Source organism: Nelumbo lutea, chromosome 5, assembly GCF_056320005.1.
Source record: "Nelumbo lutea isolate HS-2025 chromosome 5, American lotus-T2T, whole genome shotgun sequence".
Taxonomy (NCBI): Eukaryota; Viridiplantae; Streptophyta; class Magnoliopsida; order Proteales; family Nelumbonaceae; genus Nelumbo; species Nelumbo lutea.
In genome coordinates, this window is record NC_142688.1 from 48829312 (window position 1) to 48851610 (window position 22299).

Consider the following 22299-nt stretch of genomic DNA (forward strand, 5'->3'; position numbering starts at 1 on the left):
TACAAAGTTATTCCATCTAATTATTGACATTTAAAAAAATGAGCCGAAAATGGAACCATTCTGGCAACTGGTTTCTAGGTTGACGGTCCAACTATTCGATTTGAACGGATGGCCCATTTTGACAACAAAAATTAAAAATAAAAAATGCCCAAAATCATTGAATGGGTTGACAGGTCGATGGTTCAACCACCCTGGTCAATGGGTCAGTAATTGATTCAATGCATTTACCCTAACAAATGTTACCTACAAGGATATTAACCTGGGTCGGATAAGATAGAAAAGAAGTTGTAAGCACATTGAATGAGCACTTGAAACTTTTTTTGACACCTGTCCCTTATAATACCCTCACCCCACCCTTGAAAAAGACTAATACTCACTTTTGAAAGTTGTCAAAATATTTATCAACTGCTCATTTACTGTACCAATTAGATCCGGTCATTTAGTGTACCTTCCAAACTGAGCACAAATATCAACTAAACGTACAAAATTGGCACTGAGATAAAAATTAGAATAAAACGCCCTATCACTGTATCACATGCCCCAAAACCACAGAAAAAGGATTTTCCAAATAAACTGGAGGGATGAAAGCAAAGCAGGTGGAGATTCGATGGGCACCCTCTAATCAATAGTGCGGATTGATCACATATTTATGGAAAGTAGCAATAGGTGGTGTCGTCTATGCAGTAATATAAGATGCCTGCCTTTATTTCCTACTTAAATAATTGTAAAATTTGAAGAAAACTGGAAAAATTAAAATTTGTGAAGACATACCTTGGCATCCATCAGGAAGATAAGGATTCCCATAAAAACCTTCGGTACATTGGCATATATATCCTGGGCTGTCTTTGGAGATGTAGCAGTTGGTGTTATTCCCACATGCGTAATTGCTGTTTGCTTTCTCACATGTCTTGTTTGGATTAGACCCGCCCGATACTATGCATGCATATAAATTAAATTAAGATCTAATTCTTAAACTAAATTCTGCTGTTTTAGAGGTTTGGGAGTGTTTAAAAATAAGTGTTTATTTGAAAAAAATACTTATTTGGGATTGGACCACATTATTAAGTACTTATTGGTATATGGGAAATAAGTTCAAAATAAGTATTTATTTTCAATATGAGGGGTTAGTTTTTTAAGCCAAAATTTCTAGTTTTTTTTTAAGTGCTTGCACAATAAGCATTTATTCAATTATTTTCTTCCAAAATTATCTATGTTGAATTTTAGAATACCACTTATAAAATGATCCTTAGTTGAACTTTATAAAAGTACTTTTATAAAAATATTTTTATAAAAACATTTTTATAGAAGTACTTTTATAAAAGTGTTTTTATTAAAGTGGTTTCACAAAATTACCTAAGTAAAAGTACTTTTATAAAAAATGCTTTTGAAAAAGTGATTTCATAAAAGTGTTTTAATGTAAACGTACTTATCATAAAAGTGTTTTTATAAAAATACTACAATGGATGAAAATACCATAAAATTATTCTTAGTTGAATTTTATAAAAGTACTTTTGTAAAAGAATTTTTATAAAAATGTTTTTATAAAAGTACTTTTACAAAAGTATTTTTATTAAAGTGATCTCACAAAATTACTTAATGTAAAAATACTTTTATAAAAGTGCTTTTGAAAAAGTGATTTCATAAAAGTGTTTTAATGTAAAAGTACTTATCATAAAAGTGTTTTTATAAAAATAATTTAATAAAAATACTTTCTTATATGTATATTTGGAAAATTTGAAAGAAAACGAATAGCAAAATAGTCAGAAATACTTATTCAAGTGTGAACTGCCAATGGGGGATGGGCTACTACTCCCTATTGTGTATCCCTTCAAAATGAATAAAAAAAGTAAATAAGTGCTTATTCAAACACTTATTCTTATGATAAGCACTCCCAAACATGGCCCAACTTTGACCAATTAATCAATACTACTCTGAGAAGTTTTATGAATACCAGCTGATTAATTTAATTGGTTAACACTTACGATATCCAAAGGATATCAAGAAACAGAAATTTCAAACGGTACCGAAACCGTTGAATGATGGGAAAATTGGCAATCCATACAAATCCTACTTGCCCGATCAACGATCTTGACGACATCAAGAGTTTTTGTTTAAGGCACTATTATAAGACCCGATTACACATGTTTTTGTTTAAGCTGAAGGAGTAGAAATGCAAATATGAAAGAAAATACAAGGTTTTGCACTCAACATATTTGTATTTATTCTCCTTCCAAACTGAGCCTTAAGTGAAAAGCAAGAGAATAATTAGAAATTGAGTTCATACCTTGGCATCCATCGGGGAGGTAAGGATTCCCATCGTAACCTTGCAAACAATGACAAAGATATCCAGGGCCATTTGTGGAATTGGAGCAGTATGTGTTTCTCCCGCAGGCAGAATTGTTCATTCCTCGTGCTTGCTCGCAAGACTTATTGTTGTTTCGAATTGCCCAATCCAGTACTATTGGACGTCGAATGCCAGAAGTTACAAGGTCGTTCACGTTGTTTCTGATATTCCAAAGTTGTGACACTTGCCACTCTAAGTCATCTTGATCGGACAGAACAACAATCCCGCATCTACTAACATTCCATGTGTATGTGAAGTTGTAAACGCTATGAATCTGTATTTGAAAATCAGCGATACCCTTGGGTATCGTGGTCTGGCAGCATCCAAATCCACTGCATGGTAAGCCCATTATCACTTTGGTATCGTTCAAGCATTTTGAGGTGCAACCCACGTAGAACTCTTTGCCATTGTAGTCATACAAAGTACCAGATGTGTCGCAACCGACGATGGTCAATCTGTTTCTGGTATCGGAGACCCTATATGCATTTGAAAAGTTAACCTTAGAGTCGTCATTCCCGTGCCAATTTTTGTCGGCATCCATGTAACATTTGGCAGCTCCAAGAATAGAGGTCGTCAGTTGGCCTTGCAGCGATATGTTCAAAACGGGCAAATTGTCGTGGAACAACAATTGAGTTTCACCGGTGGTGTTGCATATCAAATGAAAATCTTTGTTCAAGAAACACTTTGGATCATCGCCGATGCCAAACGGGTAAGGGATGCTGAGGTTTCCACATTTCTCCGGACAGTCCGGCTTTGTCAGAGACATTAATGTCGACGACCCTGCTGCTGCTGCGTTCATCGTCAGCAACCGTAGTAGGATGAAATGAAGCAACATGGGCCAAATCATGATCGGATGATAAATGCGTCCTCGGTAAAAGGAAAGAACAGAACGCTGTTGTACCTGGAAATGGAATCATCGTGACCCATGCCACTATAAATACAAGTACGATTGATCAAAGCTTACTACGCTGAGCCGTTTAATCCCAAGTCAATCAAGTCAATGAACTACAGATATTTTTCCCAAGTCCCTAACGTTAAGCTTACGGCGTGGAATATTACACAGAAGCCAAAAATAAAGCTTTCAATCCAGGCACACGCAGACAAATATCAGTGACTGTCGTTGCCTTGACAAATATCAGTGGAACATTACACCGAAGTAGCTGATTTTAGTCGCAGATCTGTTGAAGATTCCACGATTTAATTTTTTAGTCGCAGATCTTTATATGGGATATCTATACCATATAAAGATATTTGCGTACGTGTAGGTCATCAAAATTAAGTTTTTCTGATTATTACGTTTTATGAAAAAAACATTTTTTGTTAGGATCAATTTAGAAAGAATATAAATACAAATATATAAAAAATAATACAAAATATATCTACATATTTACATTTGTACTCCTTCTAAACTAAGTCTTGTTTGCATGTATCCGCGCATAGAACAATCAACACGTGAATTCACCTATCTTACAAAGTGAAGTTGACGATAACTCTCAATGGTAATCCAAATTCTACTTCGCCGGTGTAGAGTGAGGTTGGTTTTATGTTTATTTTTTCTTTCATTGTTTGGCAGTGCAGACTTGAAGACAAAAATACCCTATGCATATACATTTGCAGTAGCTGCAAATGTGAGAGTACAGGCTACTATTTCAAAAGCACTGTCTATGAGATCAATCCTTTGAAAGTTGAAACCTAAGCTTTGCAAAACCTTTCATAGCAATTATAATTCTATTAACCAATTTTCCTCCTACCAAATCCCAAAAATGAAAGGAGCTTTAATGCTGATGGAACCAATATTTTAAAACCGGCTTGGAGGCCAAACCATTTTTGACTCTGGGTTGCGATATATATATATAAATGTTTATAAACATATATTTTATCAATAAATAATATATAATTATATTATGAATATAATATATATATTACTTTATGTTTAATTTATATTTTTTAAATTAATTTAAAAATTTTTATTTGTAAAAATAGCAACACAATGCTCCATTGGAACCTTGAGATGCATGGATCTCAAAATGTTGCCCAAAATAAAAGTAAAAAAAAAAAAATCACCTAAACATCATGGCCTCTAAAAGTTTGCATACATATTTAACGAACCGTAGAAGCTTGGGCTTTCGTGTGTGGTATTAATTTGGTTGTGGAGATAGGTTTTTCACCAGATATCCTCATTTGAAAAAATCCGCCCCAGGAGTCTCTTGTACACAAATGTTGGTATCTTTCAAAGCATAAAAAAACTATTTCATCCCAATAATGAAATAACAAATTGACAGGATTCGCGTAACAATTAATTTCATGGAATGAAATATATGAAATGTAACTGCAAATCCACAAACCTAAAAGAAAATGGGTCCCAACCTTTGTTTTCTTTTTAAGGACTCTATCCCTCAGAATATTGTCCACTCTGGAATTAATATTTCAGCATTCCAAAATGATTTATCAATTCATTTCATTGAATGCATGAAATTTATAATGTTTTTTCATTTTTTTCCACTGTCACGTCACATTAGTGGTCGAGAAGAGGACAGATTTGAAAAAACAATTCTAAGAAAGTGGGAGATTTGAGCGTTAATTAAATATTTTGTGAATGGAAAATATAGAGTTCAAGCCCCTTTTATGGGATAAGGAATTGCTGAAACTATTATTTAACATTTTATAAGAGTTTGCCATTGATTAATTACTTCTCTTAGGGTTTTTTTTCTAGGTGATGGTATTTATTCATAAGTCAAGTCAATCCAAGCAGTCAACAGAAATTAATGCATTTGGGTTGGGCCTGGATAGTGTATGCATGTATGTATATATGCAAATAATGTATCTATATGTATATGTATGTATGTATATATATATATATATATATATTTGGTCCAGCCTTAATTTCGAATAAAATCAAATTGATTTCAACTGGGCTCGAGTTCCCCAAGTGCTATAACCAAGCTCAGCCTAAACGTTAAGAAAACCCAAAATTTTGGGCCCAAACCCAGCCTGAGGACTAAAATTCCATGCCTAGCCAAGTAAAATTGCAGGCTAGATCAATTCAGACTCTGATTAAGCCCACTCCAGTTGCACCTCTAATGATATTGGAGAAATCTCAACCTCCTGAAATGGAGGTTATCTAAAATTATAAAATGAGATACATGCCAATTCAAGGGGGAGGGTTGGTGGCCACAGTTCACTTTACATCATATATACTAAAAATGTTTTAGCAGACCAGTATTTTCCTTTTACAAAACACATAATCATTCAACAAGTATACTAAAAAGGTAGCCGCATAGAAGGCAAACCAATAAAACCCAAAACCTAGAAAGCTTAAGAACCAAATTCCGCTGACCTCTCTTGCCTCATCTACCTTGCCCTCTTGAACTATTCTTTAACATTCTTTTAAGAGTCTGCTATTGACTTATTATTTGCTTTTTCTTGGTCAATCAGTAGGTTTTTTTTTTTTTTTTTGTGATGGTATTTTTTTCATCAGTCATGAGTAAAGTCAATGGTACTCCCTTTCTTTCAATCTTCTCTATGTCTTAAAAAAAAAAAGAGTGAAAAGTAGCATCTAGGGTGAGAAGATCACGATGAACCATCAAAAGGCGTGTAAATGTGCTGAAACCACAAAAAACAAGGACAAATTCAAATCACAAACCGTAGGCATAGGGATAGGATGAGCTCCAAAGTCCAAACAAAGGCGTGTAAAGGGGTCCAAACTCCAAACAAAGCTTGTGCAATACGATCAAAGCATATATTGAAACCACAAAGAAAAAGGAGTCGCTGGTTGTCCTATCTGTTACATTTATTATCGCATTCATAATACCAAGTTTTGGATTACTTTTCATACGGTGGAGAGTTTGAGAAATATATATTTCTTTAATTAATGTGTGTAAATTTAACATTATTGCAGCGTCAATGTTTCGCTGCTCCCCCAATGAGGGAGAAATGTCTGTCCCTAAATACGAATTGGGTTTGTGGCCCAATTCTAAGAATTGGGTTTGAGGCCCAAGCCCAGTTTGTACACTAAACCCAGCCAGAGACCAAGATCAGTCCAAGTCTGAGGACCAAAAGTCCATTCCTAGTTCATGTAAATTTGTAGGTTAGATTAGTTCAGACTCTAATTAGGCCCGCTCCAGTTGCACCTTTGGACAAATCACAACCTCCCGAAACTCAACCTGTTCAACTTGCTCTAACGATTGCAAGGGGAAGAGAGAGAAATTGCTAAAGGACTCAAGATGGGAGACTAGAAGAATGCTGCTGATGCTAAAAGTTGGTGAAGAAGAAGGAGAACAATGCTGCTGATGAAGTGGAGCTTCTTAACCACTCAAGATGGGAAAACCCACCAAATCCAAGGAATCCAACAAATATGCATCACCTCACTCTCTTTCTAAGCCCTTGAATAGCTTCTGAAAGAAACAAAGTTGTTGCAGGCTTTGGGTGAAACGAATGATCAATAGTCAAAATCGAGACCCAAATTGGAGGGACACAAGATAAAAGATTGATAAGAGGAGCTCAATCCAACGAACCAAAACTAACCACATTCAAATTCGAGTTCATCAACCCTAAACGCACTCCTTAGAAATTAAATCTCTACACCTCTAGAAAATGTAAAGAAATTATCTAGAATGTCGGTTGGCTTTTGCTCCACCGATTTCTCTCCACTGTAAATAGGACTAAGTTTGTACATTTGAGGACAAGCCAATACAAATTCCCATTTTCCCAACATCTTGAGCTTTTACCATTTGCTACCACTCTATCTTACCTAGTTTATTCCCTCTCACATCCTAAGTCCCAAGTCCTAACAATAGTGATATCAAAGCCCATTTGATTATTTTTGGGTGTTATTACCTTTTTAGCTAAAATTCCCTATCATCCCAAACCTTATAATGGCCACCATTCTAGCTAAAAGCCAAATTCCAATCCCCATTTTTTCTTGAGAAAATTATGACTATCTTTGCGGGTGTAGCCACCATCGGGGAAACTCATGACTACCAGCAAATCTGTACAAACCTGTCGGCCTAAGTGGCATCAATTTGAACTATTAAATTAAGTATTGCCGGCATTTTGTCAGAACAGTTGGCTTATCCTTTACTATACCGACAGTCCTAAACCGCAGGTAAAGTACAAAAATAAATAATTATTAAAATATAATATAAATACCGACATTACAAACCGTCGGTACAAGTAAAAGCAAACCACTGGCATGATTTTCAATTTACATATGTGCCGATGGTTTAGACCACCGACGTAGACGCCATGGACTGCCAGCGTAGGTTTTGGTAAAAAAGCCCTACTCTTTAGGTGGCGGTCTGAATCGCCGGCTTTAGTTTTGTCAAAAACTGGCTGCTCCTTTGGGCGGCAGTCGGGACTGCTGACCTAAATTTTGCAAAAATTGTCCTGCTCGTTTTAGTGATGAGCTGAACTGCTGGCTTAGATCATACTTAAGTCGCCATTTAGGCCTTATGTATAGCTACGCCAGGCGATTAGGTGACCGCCGGCTTTGGTCACTATTAATTTTTTTTTTTATATGTTATTTCCAACATCTTTTTATATCTGCACTTTATTGGTCCACCACTATAATACATACTTAATACTCTCTTGCAAATTGATATATGGAAACTTAAACAACTTAAATAAAAGTTAAAATGTAAAACTCAATCTATTAATATAAAGATTAATCATTATAACATCGAAAACAAATTGTTCAAATACAGTTTATTGATCTATGACAATTTATTGTTCCTTCGATCTTTGACTGCTACTGCCTTCTTCCTCTGATCTTTGGCTTCTACAACCTTCTTCCTCGGATTGTTCATCTTGCCAGAATAATTGGAACGCTTCAGGGCAACCAGGAATTGATAATCCTAAAACTCCCCTACCTGTACATACATTACAAACACGCAAGTCATAACACAAGTTTGAATGGTATATGATAATATAACATGCATAGAACACAATAAATAAGTGCCCCATGAAAGGTGTATACATTCTCCTAAGAATAGGTAGTTGAATTGAAAAAAAAAAAAAAGAGAAAAAAGTGTAGGAAATCGAACCCAAGTTAATTTATATCTGGGTTGAGTTTGATGATAGTGCAATTATGATTGAATATATATGAAAATGGATTCAGGACTATAAGAAAAATAAGCTGATGTGAATAAATGCAATTGTAAACTCCTGCAAATTTAAATTAATATTTAAAATCTGTAAGTAGATATTTCCTTTTATTTCTTTCTATATCCTAAAATGTTGAACGATGGCATACAAGCAGGCCACATATGCACAGAAAGCCACTGCTTAATCCTGTGCCTATCTTTTATAGAAAATTGATACTTCTACACCCATCATGGTGATGCTTTCAGAAAGCCACTGCTTAAGCCTGTGAAGCTACAATATATCTCAACCAAGCAATGAAAGGCATCCGAGTCGAAAACTTAGACTTCTCATGTGCCCACTTATAGAAATGGTAAAATTATTCATCAATCACACACAACCACAGCATGCCATTTCCACCAATATCTTCTTTGGTAAATTTCCACAAGTAGTAGAAGAATGACTGTTGTAGGTACATTGTAAAGAAAACATCAAAATAAACCATCTTAAATGGTTACTTGTTTAGGTTATGGCCTCTGACAATATTTTGGGCCCTTTGTGCCACATTCTCAGCCATGAGGCCTAAGTTCCCAAACCCATACCTCAATTTACTTGGAACAAGATTGGCATTTTGGACAACACATTAAAAAAGACAAATGGCACTGTACCCTTCCAACACATGCATTGATTTTGAAGATCATAGTAGAAATCTACTAGTCTTTCTTCTGTCACTAGGGTTAAAAATTGGTCAATAGGGTCACCAATCATTCAAAGTATCTGCTGAACAGGAGAAGACAGTGGAGAAGCTGGAAATATCCCTGTAAGCTTGTGGATCAAAACCAGATCACTTTCATTGTGGGCAAATCTTCATCCGCAAGAAAATAAAGTGTTCTGGTGAGCCTGTATTGTGTAGCCCAACTTTGAGTATTGGTTACACTGATTAGCTACTGATGGCACCCACAATTTCTGGATAGAAAGCTGGAAAGGAAGGTCTTGGGAACCCAAAGTCAGCCAGTGAGCCCTACCAATTATACCTTCATAGGTAGAAGATCAACCTATTCTGAAATCTCCTAGGCATGGATGTAGATGTAGACCCTAAATCAAAGTAGCATTCTGGTGCCTTCAAATTTCAAAAAAGAAAATAATAAATAACAAAAAATGTAGACCATCGTTTTCCATCTAAAGTAGTAAGACTTAATATATACAATTGAATTGGCGAGAAGGAATGGGAGATGAATTCTTCTTCCCCTCTTATTCCAGTACATGAAATAAAGTTGAATGAAATCCCGGTAACTACAAGAGTTTCTGACAGTTTATATTTTATACATCAATATGTATAGAGCTTTTCAATAAGTAGCCATCTTCCATATATCTTGACTCAGCAGAGAAGCTAAGAAATTAAGAGCATTTCATTTTAACAATCCTCCATTCTTTTGAAGCTAAGAATAAGAGTATCACAAAGTAAAGAAAAAATGTGGCATGATTAATACAACAGCATCTTTATTTGATTTAAAAGAATCACCTGTCATTTAAAACCCCATCAAATTTGAGATTCTAACCCAAATACAATTATCATTTTTTTGTTCAGCCTTCTTGATCTACTCCCGTCAAACCCTTGCTTCATCCTAATTTAATTTTGAAATGCTGATGATGTCTTAACAACATTGTTGATGAAGTATGAAAAGCATCTCAATAATTATTTTTGCCTCAAGAAATATATCAGCATAAGAACCGAATTCTTTATTTAATTCTTAATAATGTGGTGATTCAAAAGAAAAGAAAGAAAGAAAGAAAGAAAGAAAAGAAGTGGGCCGATCAGATTAAAATCTTTTGGTAATTTTGTATGGAGAAACTAATTTGATCTGATGCTATTTTTTCTTTCTAATAATGAGCGGCACCAAACAATCTTCAACAAGAAAAACTCTAAATATGTAATTATTTCTAACCCTGATCCAACACCAGTACAGTATGCAAATCTGAACCTCACTACCCACAATCTAAACTTACCAAAAACCAAAATCGAGGGGAATAGAACTTGAAAAAACGAAGTAGAGAAACATAAACAAACACTATCAAACAATAGCTACTCAACTCGAGCTTCTGATAACCAAATAAAAGGGGCAGGGTGGAGAGCAACGAGATCAGCTATTGTTTCAGCAGTTTGGGAAGAGAGGAACACTAGGATCTTCCAAGGAAAAGGAAAATCAAAGGATGAATTCGTAGAAAAACATAACCACCGATTTCTTAAATTGGCTGAAAACATTGGATCTGTTCAAGGCTTTTACAGTAGATGACTGAGATTGGAGTACAGTAGCAGGCTCCTCTTCCTCATTCCCACTATTCATGTAAGCTGATCTCCTCCTCAACAGAATAAAGCTAAATTTTGGTGGTAGTTCTGTAGGTAACTCTGGTCTCCAACCACCTTGATGATTGAATCCTTCCCAAAACTTTTGACCTTTGTCTCATCCCCTCCTCCTAGAGAGGACGCCTTTATACCTCTGACATGTACTCAAATCAACTAAGTTTTGTCTCAATTATATGGGGTCATCTACATTGGATCTGTTCTGTCATTCTACTATGTTTAGTGCTATATTTACTGTTAAGTTGTGGTCTATTAAATCATTTCTCTACTTCAACCCATGTCCGTTTTGGTCTGCTCTTCAGCTTTTTCTAGACACTCCAACTTGTAAAAATCACTCACTGGTGCTGTAAGCAGTTTATAACACAGACATGGTACTCAATTTGAAGTCTGCATATGAATTATTGTTGTTGATAAGCAACAGAAGTGATTGTATTAATAAATTTAAAATCTCCTGATGGCCCAATTCATGAGTGACATGCTAGATAATACAAAAGATGCAAGACAAAATCAAGGAAATTACAAATTTACTCATAGAATAGGTAATCCCCATTCTAGACTCTCCTTTACAATCCCCAATCAAGTACTTAGCTCATTGCAACATAACTTCAAAAGGTCACAACCTGGTTTTTTTGACACAAACCTTTATTATTCTGTTTTATTATTTGGTTGTAGAAGACAATGAGGCAGTTCATCAATCCTAAACGCACTCCTTAGAAATTAAATCTCTACGCCTCTAGAAAATGTAAAGAAATTATCTAGAATATCGGTAGGCTTTTGCTCCACCGACTTCTCTCCACTGTAAATAGGACTAAGTTTGTACATTTGAGGACAAGCCAATACAAATTCCCATTTTCCCAACATCTTGAGCTTTTACCATTTGCTACCACTCTATCTTACTTAGTTTATTCTCTCTCACATCCTAAGTCCCAAGTCCTAACAATAGTGATATCAAAGCCCAATTGATTATTTTTGGGTGTTATTACCTTTTTAGCTAAAATTCCCTATTATCCCAAACCTTATCATGGCCGCCATTCTAGCTAAAAGCCAAATTCCAATCCCCATTTTCTCTTGAGAAAATTATGACTATCTTTGCCGGTGTAGCCACCGTCGGGGAAACTCATGACTGCCAACAAATCTGTACAAACCTGTCGGCCTAGGTGGCATCAATTTGAACTATTAAATTAAGTATTGGCAGCATTTTGTCAGAACTGCCGGCTTATCCTTTATTATACTGGCAGTCCTAAACCACAGGTAAAATAAAAATAAATAAATAAATAATTTTTAAAATATAATATAAATACCGACATTACAAACCGTTCGTACAAGTAAAAGCAGACTGCTGGCATGATTTTCAATTTACATATGTGCCGATGGTATAGACCACCGACGTAGACACCATGGACCGCCAGTGTAGGTTTTGGTAAAAAAGCCCTACTCTTTTAGGTGGCGATCTGAACTGCCGGCCTAGATTTTGCAAAAGTTGTCCTGCTCGTTTTAGCAATGACCTGAACCGCTGGCTTAGATCATACTTAAGTCGCCATTTAGGCCTTATATATAGCTACGCCAGGCGATTAGGTGACCGCCGGCTTTGATCACTATTAATTTTTGTTTTTTGATATGTTATTTTCAACATCTTTTTATATCTGCACTTTATTACTCCTCACAACTAAATGGCCAGGCATTATGTATGCAACAAGTCTACTCTCAAGGTTTATGCAAAGACCAAGTCAAGCTCACTATGAAGCAGCAAAAAGGATACTAAGATACGTGGAGGGCATGAAAGAATACTTCATTTGGTACAAATCCAAATGAAGAGTACCTCAGGCTATGCCTTCTCACAAGGTTCTGGAATATCTCATGGGTATCAAAGAAGCAAGACACATTAGCACAATCATCCGAAGAAGCTGAATACATAGCAGCGGTAGCTACAAGTCAAGCTATATGGCTAGGAAGAATACTCGAAGACATGGGTGAAAGGCAAAAGGAACCAACAATAATCTATTGTGACAACAAGTTTGCTATAGCAATGGCAAAAAATCAGTATACCATAGCAGAACGAAACACATTGCAATCAAGTACCACTTTTTACGAGAGACAACTAGCAAAGGAGAAATTGAGCTCAAGCACTGCAACTTTGAAGAATAATTAGTAGAAATTTTCACAAAGGCATTATTTTATTCAAAGTTTGAGTTGTTACAAGAGAAATTAGGAGTTACAAGAAAGTGTATTAAGGAGGAGTGTTAAAAAAATAATCCACTTTCTAGAAGTTTTCCAGAAATTCGAACTTCTAGAACTAATTATCAGGTATGGGATCCTATGTTTGGTTAACTACAAAGAGAGATGGAGAGCGAAAGAGATATGTGGGGGGGGGGGGGGTAACTCAAAATGTCCACTTAATGGAATTTGGGCATTTGGAGTCTGCTTCCGCGTTAACGTTAAATCTGAAATAGGGAAAATAACGTATTTTTGACTTTTGGCTTCAAGTTGAGATGCCAACAGAGGGCAGACCAACATTTAACCTCATCCACTTTTGCACTAAATTGCAAACCACATTGATCAAACAACACTTGAGGAAAACTTCGCACTCCCAAGTGCCCTCCTCTAAGATAGAAAAATTTGAGACAATCATTGAATACTTGAACTCTTGCAGCTCGCTCCTAAAAACACCTAAACCCATTATTAAAACAAAACTTTTGATGTAGTTAAGAGCAAGGTTCAAAATATCGATACGTATCAGGTCGTACCATCGATACATATTGTAACGAGGCCTTTTGGATTCTCCCATATAGGCGGTGTTTCGGGTCGACGAGTCTTTTAGGGGGTAGACTAGCCTTATACCGGCCCCTTTGAACTAGATTCGAAAAAAAAAAACAAAAAAAAAATCGATACAAGCCGATACGCCTTTTATATTTTATTTTCTCACCTATCCTCATTAATCTAATAAATCAAAAGAAATTTGCTCAGGGGTGATTATTTCAATCCAACTCAGGCCAGCTCCACATCACGTCCACAAATTCTACTCTCATACAAATCTCATTTATTTGTTTTATATTCAAATTTTATTTAATTGGTTAATTGTCATAAAGTTATAATTTAAGCCTAAAATCTAAATTTAATAAAACATACTAAAATTATTAAAATATTAAATTTTACTAATCTTTTATCTAGGAACTATTAAAAATTAAGAAATTAATAAAAATCAGTAGTTCACAAATTAAAAATTCAAGTGCTTTGAATTATATTTAAAATAATTAATATTAATAAGAAAATTAAAAATAATTTTTTTGAAGCTAAATGTATAATTTTGTTAAAATGAAAAAAGAAAAGGGGAAAAGTAAAAATAATAGGATAAGTAATAATAATAATAATAATAATAATAATAATAATAGTAATAATAAAATAATAACTATAAAATTTATTAAAAGTAATAAAATAAACCATTTCCATTCCAAATAAAAAAATTAAAATTTAATTAAAAAATAAATCTAAAAATGGCACGATTAGAAATATCATAAGGCTCCTTCTAATTAGGGATAATAGTTTATAATTTAGCCTAACCTAGCTAGACCTATAAATTTTTATGCTCAAGCAATTATTTTCTTCTGAGCTAGGTCTAGCATAGATTTCTACCTAGCCCACAAATATTGTAGGTAGTAGTTCTTTAAATTGATCAAATTTAGATCGGATCCTAGTGGACCCACATCCACATTCAATTATGAAATCTCCATCTCCACATCTACATCTAATTATTATGTTAGATTTGGGATCAAATGCAAATTTAATCTACAACCATTTTATTGTGTTTAAAATGACAAAAAAATGTTTTAAAATGTTAATTATTTTAAAGTGTATATGTATAATAAATGTATATAAATATAAAATATTAAATTTATCAATTATAAATTTATATAATTGTACATAATATCCTTATGTATACATAATTATATTACATATATACATAAAATAATAATTTTTATTGAACTTGGATTTTAGGCAGACCGAATGATGTTAAATCCACATTTGATCCAATTATTAATTACATACTAGTTCTAACATCCAAATCCAGGATTTTCAGATTTAGAGTCAAATCAGGTATCATACTTTTGGAGTCTATTAATGGCCCTACTAGGTAGGTCCAAGCTAAGCAACCCCTAAGCTCAACCTGGAAGTTATATATGAGGTTCAAAATATTGATATAGGGTGATATGTCGATAGTGTGTATACACTGTATCGGTACTCTTTTTTTTGTTTTTTTTTTTTCAAATATGGTTCATAGGGGCTGGTTTAAGGGCAATCTATCTTCTGAACCACTTATCGACCCAACCTCGATACGATACGTATCAGTCAATGTAGCCTGATATGTATCAATATTTTGAACCTTAGTTATATACATATATATTTAGATAACAAGTATCATATAAATATATAGATCAGAAATTTTATATATTTTTTATAATAAACTAAAACTACATAGAAATTTTAATTTGTAAAAGAATCATAGCTTAGTTAACATAGGCAATCCGTTACCTATCCCAAGCCTTAACAAACATTATTATGCTTGGGGGTGTGGGCTAGGCTGGGCTAGGAAACCTTAAAAACTATTAATACACTATAATGATTTCGTGGTTTGTTATCTTGGCTGTGTTTTCTCTGTTTTTGAAATTCTGGCTTTGGTGGGATTCTGGGTTCGATTTGTTACTGAGGTTTGATTTGAACATTGCGTTTCTTTTGTTTGTTTCTGGAAATACTTAGCCCTCGCTACTGCTCGCTTTTAGCATTCCTTTTCTTGTTGACACAATCGATTTTCTAGTAATTTTTGGGTGAAAAAAAAATGAAGGCTTATTTTGATCAGTAAATGAATCAATCAACAACTCGTATTTCATTAAAAATTTAGATAACTTAGGTCTACTTTTGAGAATTAAAACAGGTTTAACAGGAAATATTTGGTTTTGATGATGTCTTCATTTGGATCTTCTTGTTTAATTAACATTTACCTGCTTTGAGTTAGAGGGTCTGCTCAAAATCCTAAGGTATTCTTATTTTCAGGTAAGCTAATGCCCTATTACAGTTCCAGTCTGCTTGATTTTCGCTCCCCGAGCAAGCTCCTTTTTTGAGTTCTACCAACTGTCAGTTCAATTACTGTTTTGTCTCGGAGAACCATTTCTGTGCTGAACCAGTTCCTAGATAGACCTATGACAATTTGTGCTTTAATATAATTGGAGTTTTTTTTTTTTTTTTTTTTTTTTTTTTTTCTTGTGGAGAAGTCCGGTTTGTTTTTTCGATAGTATCTCCGGACAATTTTTTGTTTTGTTTTTTTTTTTTAACTTTTGTCTAAACGTCTCCCACCCTTTTCAGTGAGTCTCTGAACAGACAAATCTTTGCCTTTAACAACTACTAGACAATTTTCCTTCCACTTCTAACTCTTTCCTTCTTCCGAGCTAAACTTTCTTTCCATTTTTATTTTCTGTGAACGATGTATTATTTGAATTTACTTAATTTTCTTTGTCCTCCTGGTACAGAGATAAACATATCCTATAAATTCCCGAGCGTGATTTTCACAAACCTTTCCTTTTCTTATTCCCCAACTTCAACTTTGTACTGTTTGGGAATTATTGTACCAAACCTTTGGTTTTCTCTGTAATTGCTACTGAAAAGCTGATACCAGGTACCAAGCCGTAGAAAAGTAGATGCACTACTTGTGATCTTTTAAAAGTTCTCAATTGTGTTTCCACTAAATTTGATAGAAGTTTTTCGTCTTCATCCCTTGTATACGAAATATCAAAGAATTATGCATCAAATCCAGCATCCATCTTAACCCTCTCGACTCCCCGTCCCCAAGTTGTGCATCAACATTTCCTGCGTTTTTCCCTTTGCTACCCGAATTATGCTTGTCATGTTCACGTTTTATTTGAAATTTAGCTGTTTTTTTTTGCACGGTTGATTCTTTTTTCTTACTGAAGATATTGGGTCCTGAATTTCAGGATCAATCAGGAGGAAAACCTGCCAAGACTGAAGGGGAGGATGGTAATGGTTTACCACCTGCAAGTGTGAAAGAGGTGACAGATCATGATACTTCCCTAGTGATAAATGAAAACCCCAAAACTCCCTCGGTTGACAAAGAAACTGCAACACCAAAAGCTAGCAAGACTGAAGAAGAACAGAGCGAGACAAGTATCCCACAAGAGAAGACCCTGAAGAAGCCTGACAAGATACTTCCATGTCCTCGCTGTAATAGTATGGATACCAAGTTCTGTTACTATAACAATTATAATGTCAACCAACCTCGGCATTTCTGTAAGAATTGTCAGAGATACTGGACGGCCGGTGGAACCATGAGAAATGTGCCTGTAGGAGCTGGCCGTCGCAAGAACAAGAACTCTGCCTCACACTACCGGCATATTACTACCTCCGAAGCCCTGCAAACCAGTCGAGCTGATGCCCTAGATGGAGTTCACCACCCAACGTTGAAACCCAATGGCACCGCTCTCACCTTTGGCTCTGATGCGCCTCTATGTGAATCCATGGCTTCGGTTCTGAACCTCGCAGAGAAGACAATGCGGAATTGCACCACTAGGAACGGGTTTCATAGACCAGAAGAGCAGAGGATTCCAGTTTCCTCTGGAGCAGAAAATGGGGATGATCGCTCAAGTGGATATTCCATCACTGCATCGAATCATACAGAAGAAGGAAATAGAGTGAGTTTACAAGAGCCAGTGATGCGGAATTCTCCTATGACAATATTGAAACGCAATTAAGCTCAGTTTGGAAGGAGTAGAAATGCAAATATGAAGAAAATACAAGGTTTTGCACTCAACATATTTGTATTTATACTCCTTCCAAACTGAGCCTTAAGTGAAAAGCATGATAATAATTAGAAATTGATCGTAACCTTGCAAACAATGACAAAGATATCCAGGGCCATTAGTGGAATTGGAGCAATATGTGTTTCTCCCGCAGGCAGAATTGTTCATTCCTCGTGCTTCCTCGCAAGACTTATTGTTGTTTCGAATTGCCCAATCCAGTACTATTGGACGTCGAATGCCAGAAGTTACAAGGTCGTTCACGTTGTTTCTGATATTCCAAAGTTGTGACACTTGCCACTCTAAGTCATCTTGATCGGACAGAACAACAATCCCGCATCTACTAACATTCCATGTGTATGTGAAGTTGTAAACGCTATGAATCTGTATTTGAAAATCAGCGATACCCTTGGGTATCGTGGTCTGGCAGCATCCAAATCCACTGCATGGTAAGCTCATTATCACTTTGGTATCGTTCAAGCATTTTGAGGTGCAACCCACGTAGAATTCTTTGCCATTGTAGTCATACAAAGTAAGACAATTACAAAAGAATACAGAGAAGGATAATTTTTCTCTCTATCACATACAATTGACAATGGTAGAACACTACAAAAATATAGGTTTTTGCCGACGGTTTGGGACCGCCGACAAAAACTACATGACCATCGGAAATGACCAATGCCGGCGATCTACCGGCAGTCTTTCTTTGCCGGTATAGCCACCACCGGGGAAACTCATGATCGCCAACAAATTTGTACAAACCCGCCGGCCTAGGTGGCATCAATTTGGACTATAAAATTAAGTATTGCCGGCATTTTGTCAAAACAGTTGGCTTATCCTTTATTATACCGGTAGTTCTAAACCGCAGGTAAAGTAAATAAATAAATAATTTTTAAAATATAATATAAATACCGATATTACAAACCGTCGGTACAAGTAAAAGCAAACCACTGGCATGATTTTCAATTTACATATGTGCCGATGGTTTAGACCACCGACGTAGACGCCATGGACTGCCAGCGTAGGTTTTGGTAAAAAAGCCCTACTCTCTTAGGTGGCGGTCTGAATCGCCGGCTTTAGTTTTGTCAAAAACTGGCTGCTCCTTTAGGCGGCAGTCTGGACTGCCGACCTAAATTTTGCAAAAAGTGTCCTGCTCGTTTTAGTGATGACCTGAACCGCTGGCTTAGATCATACTTAAGTCGCCATTTAGGCCTTATGTATAGCTACGCCAGGCCATTAGGTGACCGCCGGCTTTGGTCACTATTAATTTTTTTTTTATATGTTATTTTCAACATCTTTTTATATCTGCACTTTATTGGTCCACCACTATAATACATACTTAATACACTCTTGCAAATTGATATATGGAAACTTAAACAACTTAAATAAAAATTAAAATGTAAAACTCAATCTATTAATATGAAGATTAATCATTATAGCATCGAAAACAAATTGTTCAAATACAGTTTATTGATCTATGACAATTTATTGTTCCTTCGATCTTTGACTGCTACTGCCTTCTTCCCCTGATCTTTGGCTTCTACAACCTTCTTCCTCGGATTGTTCATCTTGCCAGAATAATTGGAACGCTTCAGGGCAACCAGGAATTGGTAATCCTAAAACTCCCCTACCTGTACATAGATTACAAACACACAAGTCATAACACAAGTTTGAATGGTATATGATAATATAACATGCATAGAACACAATAAATAAGTGCCTTTTACATTCTCCTAAGAATAGGTAGTTGAATTGAAAAAAAAAAAAAAAGAGAAAAAAGTGTAGGAAATCGAACCCAAGTTAATTTATATCTGGGTTGAGTTTGATGATAGTGCAATTATGATTGAATATATATGAAAATGGATTCAGGACTATAAGAAAAATAAGCTGATGTGAATAAATGCAATTGTAAACTCCAACAAATTTAAATTAATATTTAAAATCTGTAGATAGATATTTCCTTTTATTTCTTTCTAGATCCTAAAATGTTGAACAATGGCATACAAGCAGGCCACATATGCACAGAAAGCCACTGCTTAAGCCTGTGCCTATCTTTTATAGAAAATTGACACTTCTACACCCATCATGGTGATGCTTTCAGAAAGCCACTGCTTAAGCCTGTGAAGCTACAATATATCTCAACCAAGCAATGAAAGGCATCCGAATCGAAAACTTAGACTTCTCATGTGCCCACTTATAGAAATGGTAAAATTATTCATCAATCACACACAACCACAGCATGCCATTTCCACCAATATCTTCTTTGGTAAATTTCCACAAGTAGTAGAAGAATGACTGTTGTAGGTACATTGTAAAGAAAACATCAAAATAAACCATCTTAAATGGTTACTTGTTTAGGTTATGGCCTCTGACAATCAGCCCATCTCTGTTCCATTATGGTGAGCCGCAACGTGATGTGGGCTCGCCTAGAAGATCATGGAGATTCAATATTTTGGGCCCTTTGTGCCACATTCTCAGCCATGAGGCCTAAGTTCCCAAACCCATACCTCAATTTACTTGGAACAAGATTGGCATTTTGGACAACACATTAAAAAAGACAAATGGCACTGTACCCTACCAACACATTAATTGAATGTGAAGATCATAGTAGAAATCTACTAGTCTTTCTTCTGTCACTAGGGTTAAAAATTGGTCAATAGGGTCACCAATCATTCAAAGTATCTGCTGAACAGGAGAAGACAGTGGAGAAGCTGGGAATATCCCTGTAAGCTTGTGGATCAAAACCAGATCACTTTCATTGTGGGCAAATCGTCATCCGCAAGAAAATAAAGTGTTTTAGTGAGCCTGTATTGTGTAGCCAGCTTTGAGTATTGGTTACACTGATTAGCTACTGATGGCACCCACAATTTCTGGATAGAAAGCTGGAAAGGAAGGTCTTGGGGACCCAAAGTCAGCCAGTGAGCCCTACCAATTATACCTTCATAGGTAGAAGATCAACCTATTCTGAAATCTCCTAGGCATGGATGTAGATGTAGACCTTAAATCAAAGTAGCATTCTGGTGCCTTCAAATTTCAAAAAAAAAAAAAACAAAAAAACAAAAAATGTAGACCATCATTTTCCATCTAAAGTAGTAAGACTTAATATATACAATTGAATTGGCGAGAAGGAATGGGAGATGAATTCTTCTTCCCCTCTTCTTCCAGTACATGAAATAAAGTTGAATGAAATCCCGGTAACTACAAGAGTTTCTGACAGTTTATATTTTATACATCAATATGTATAGAGCTTTTCAATAAGTAGCCATCTTCCATATATCTTGACTCAGCAGAGAAGCTAAGAAATTAAGAGCATTTCATTTTAACAATCCTCCATTCTTTTGAAGCTAAGAATAAGAGTATCACAAAGTAAAGAAAAAATGTGGCATGATTAATACAACAGCATCTTTATTTGATTTAAAAGAATCACCTGTGATTTAAAACCCCATCAAATTTGAGATTCTAACCCAAATACAATTATCATTTTTTTGTTCAGCCTTCTTGATCTACCCCCGTCAAACCCTTGATTCATCCTAATTTAATTTTGAAATGCTGATGATATCTTAACAGCATTGTTGATGAAGTATGAAAAGCATCTCAATAATTATTTTTGCCTCAAGAAATATATCAGCATAAGAACCGAATTCTTTATTTAATTCTTAATAATGTGGTGATTCAAAAGAAAAGAAAGAAAGAAAGAAAGAAAAGAAGTGGGCCGATCAGATTAAAATCTTTTGGTAATTTTGTATGGAGAAACTAATTTGATCTGATGCTATTTTTTCTTTCTAATAATGAACGGCACCAAACGATCTTCAACAAAAAAAAATCTAAATATGTAATTATTTCTAACCCTGATCTAACACCAGTACAGTATGCAAATCTGAACCTCACTACCCACAAATCTAAACTTACCAAAAACCAAAATCCAGGGGAATAGAACTTGATAAAACGAAGTAGAGAAACATAAACAAACACTATCAAACAATAGCTACTCAACTCGAGCTTCTGATAACCAAATAAAAGGGGCAGGGTGGAGAGCAACGAGATCAGCTATTGTTTCAGCAGTCTGGGAAGAGAGGAACACTAGGATCTTCCAAGGAAAAGGAAAATCAAAGGATGAATTCGTAGAAAAACATAACCACCGATTTCTTAAATTGGCTGAAAACATTGGATCTGTTCAAGGCTTTTATAGTAGATGACTGAGATTGGAGTACAGTAGCAGGCTCCTCTTCCTCATTCCCACTATTCATGTAAGCTGATCTCCTCCTCAACAGAATAAAGCTAAATTTTGGTGGTAGTTCTGTAGGTAACCCTGATCTCCAACCACCTTGATGATTGAATCCTTCCCAAAACTTTTGACCTTTGTCTCATCCCCTCCTCCTAGAGAGGATGCCTTTATACCTCTGACATGTACTCAAATCAACTAAGTTTTGTCCCAATTATATGGGGTCAACTACATTGGATCTGTTCTGTCATTCTACTATGTTCAGTGCTATATTTACTGTTAAGTTGTGGTCCATTAAATCATTTCTCTACTTCAACCCATGTCCTTTTTGGTCTGCTCTTCAGCTTTTTCTAGACACTCCAACTTGTAAAAATCACTCACTGGTGCTGTAAGCAGTTTACAACACAGACATGGTACTCAATTTGAAGTCTGCATATGAATTGTTGTTGTTGTTGAAAAGCAACAGAAGTGATTGTATTAAAAAATTTAAAAT

At 35.4% G+C, this 22299-nt stretch overlaps 1 pseudogene; it reads left to right on the forward strand.

Annotated features, from left to right (window-relative positions):
* Positions 1–5352: 5352 nt before the first annotated feature.
* LOC148852255 (cyclic dof factor 2 pseudogene) lies at positions 5353–17539 on the forward strand (annotated as a pseudogene).
* The last annotated feature ends 4760 nt before the right edge of the window (positions 17540–22299 follow it).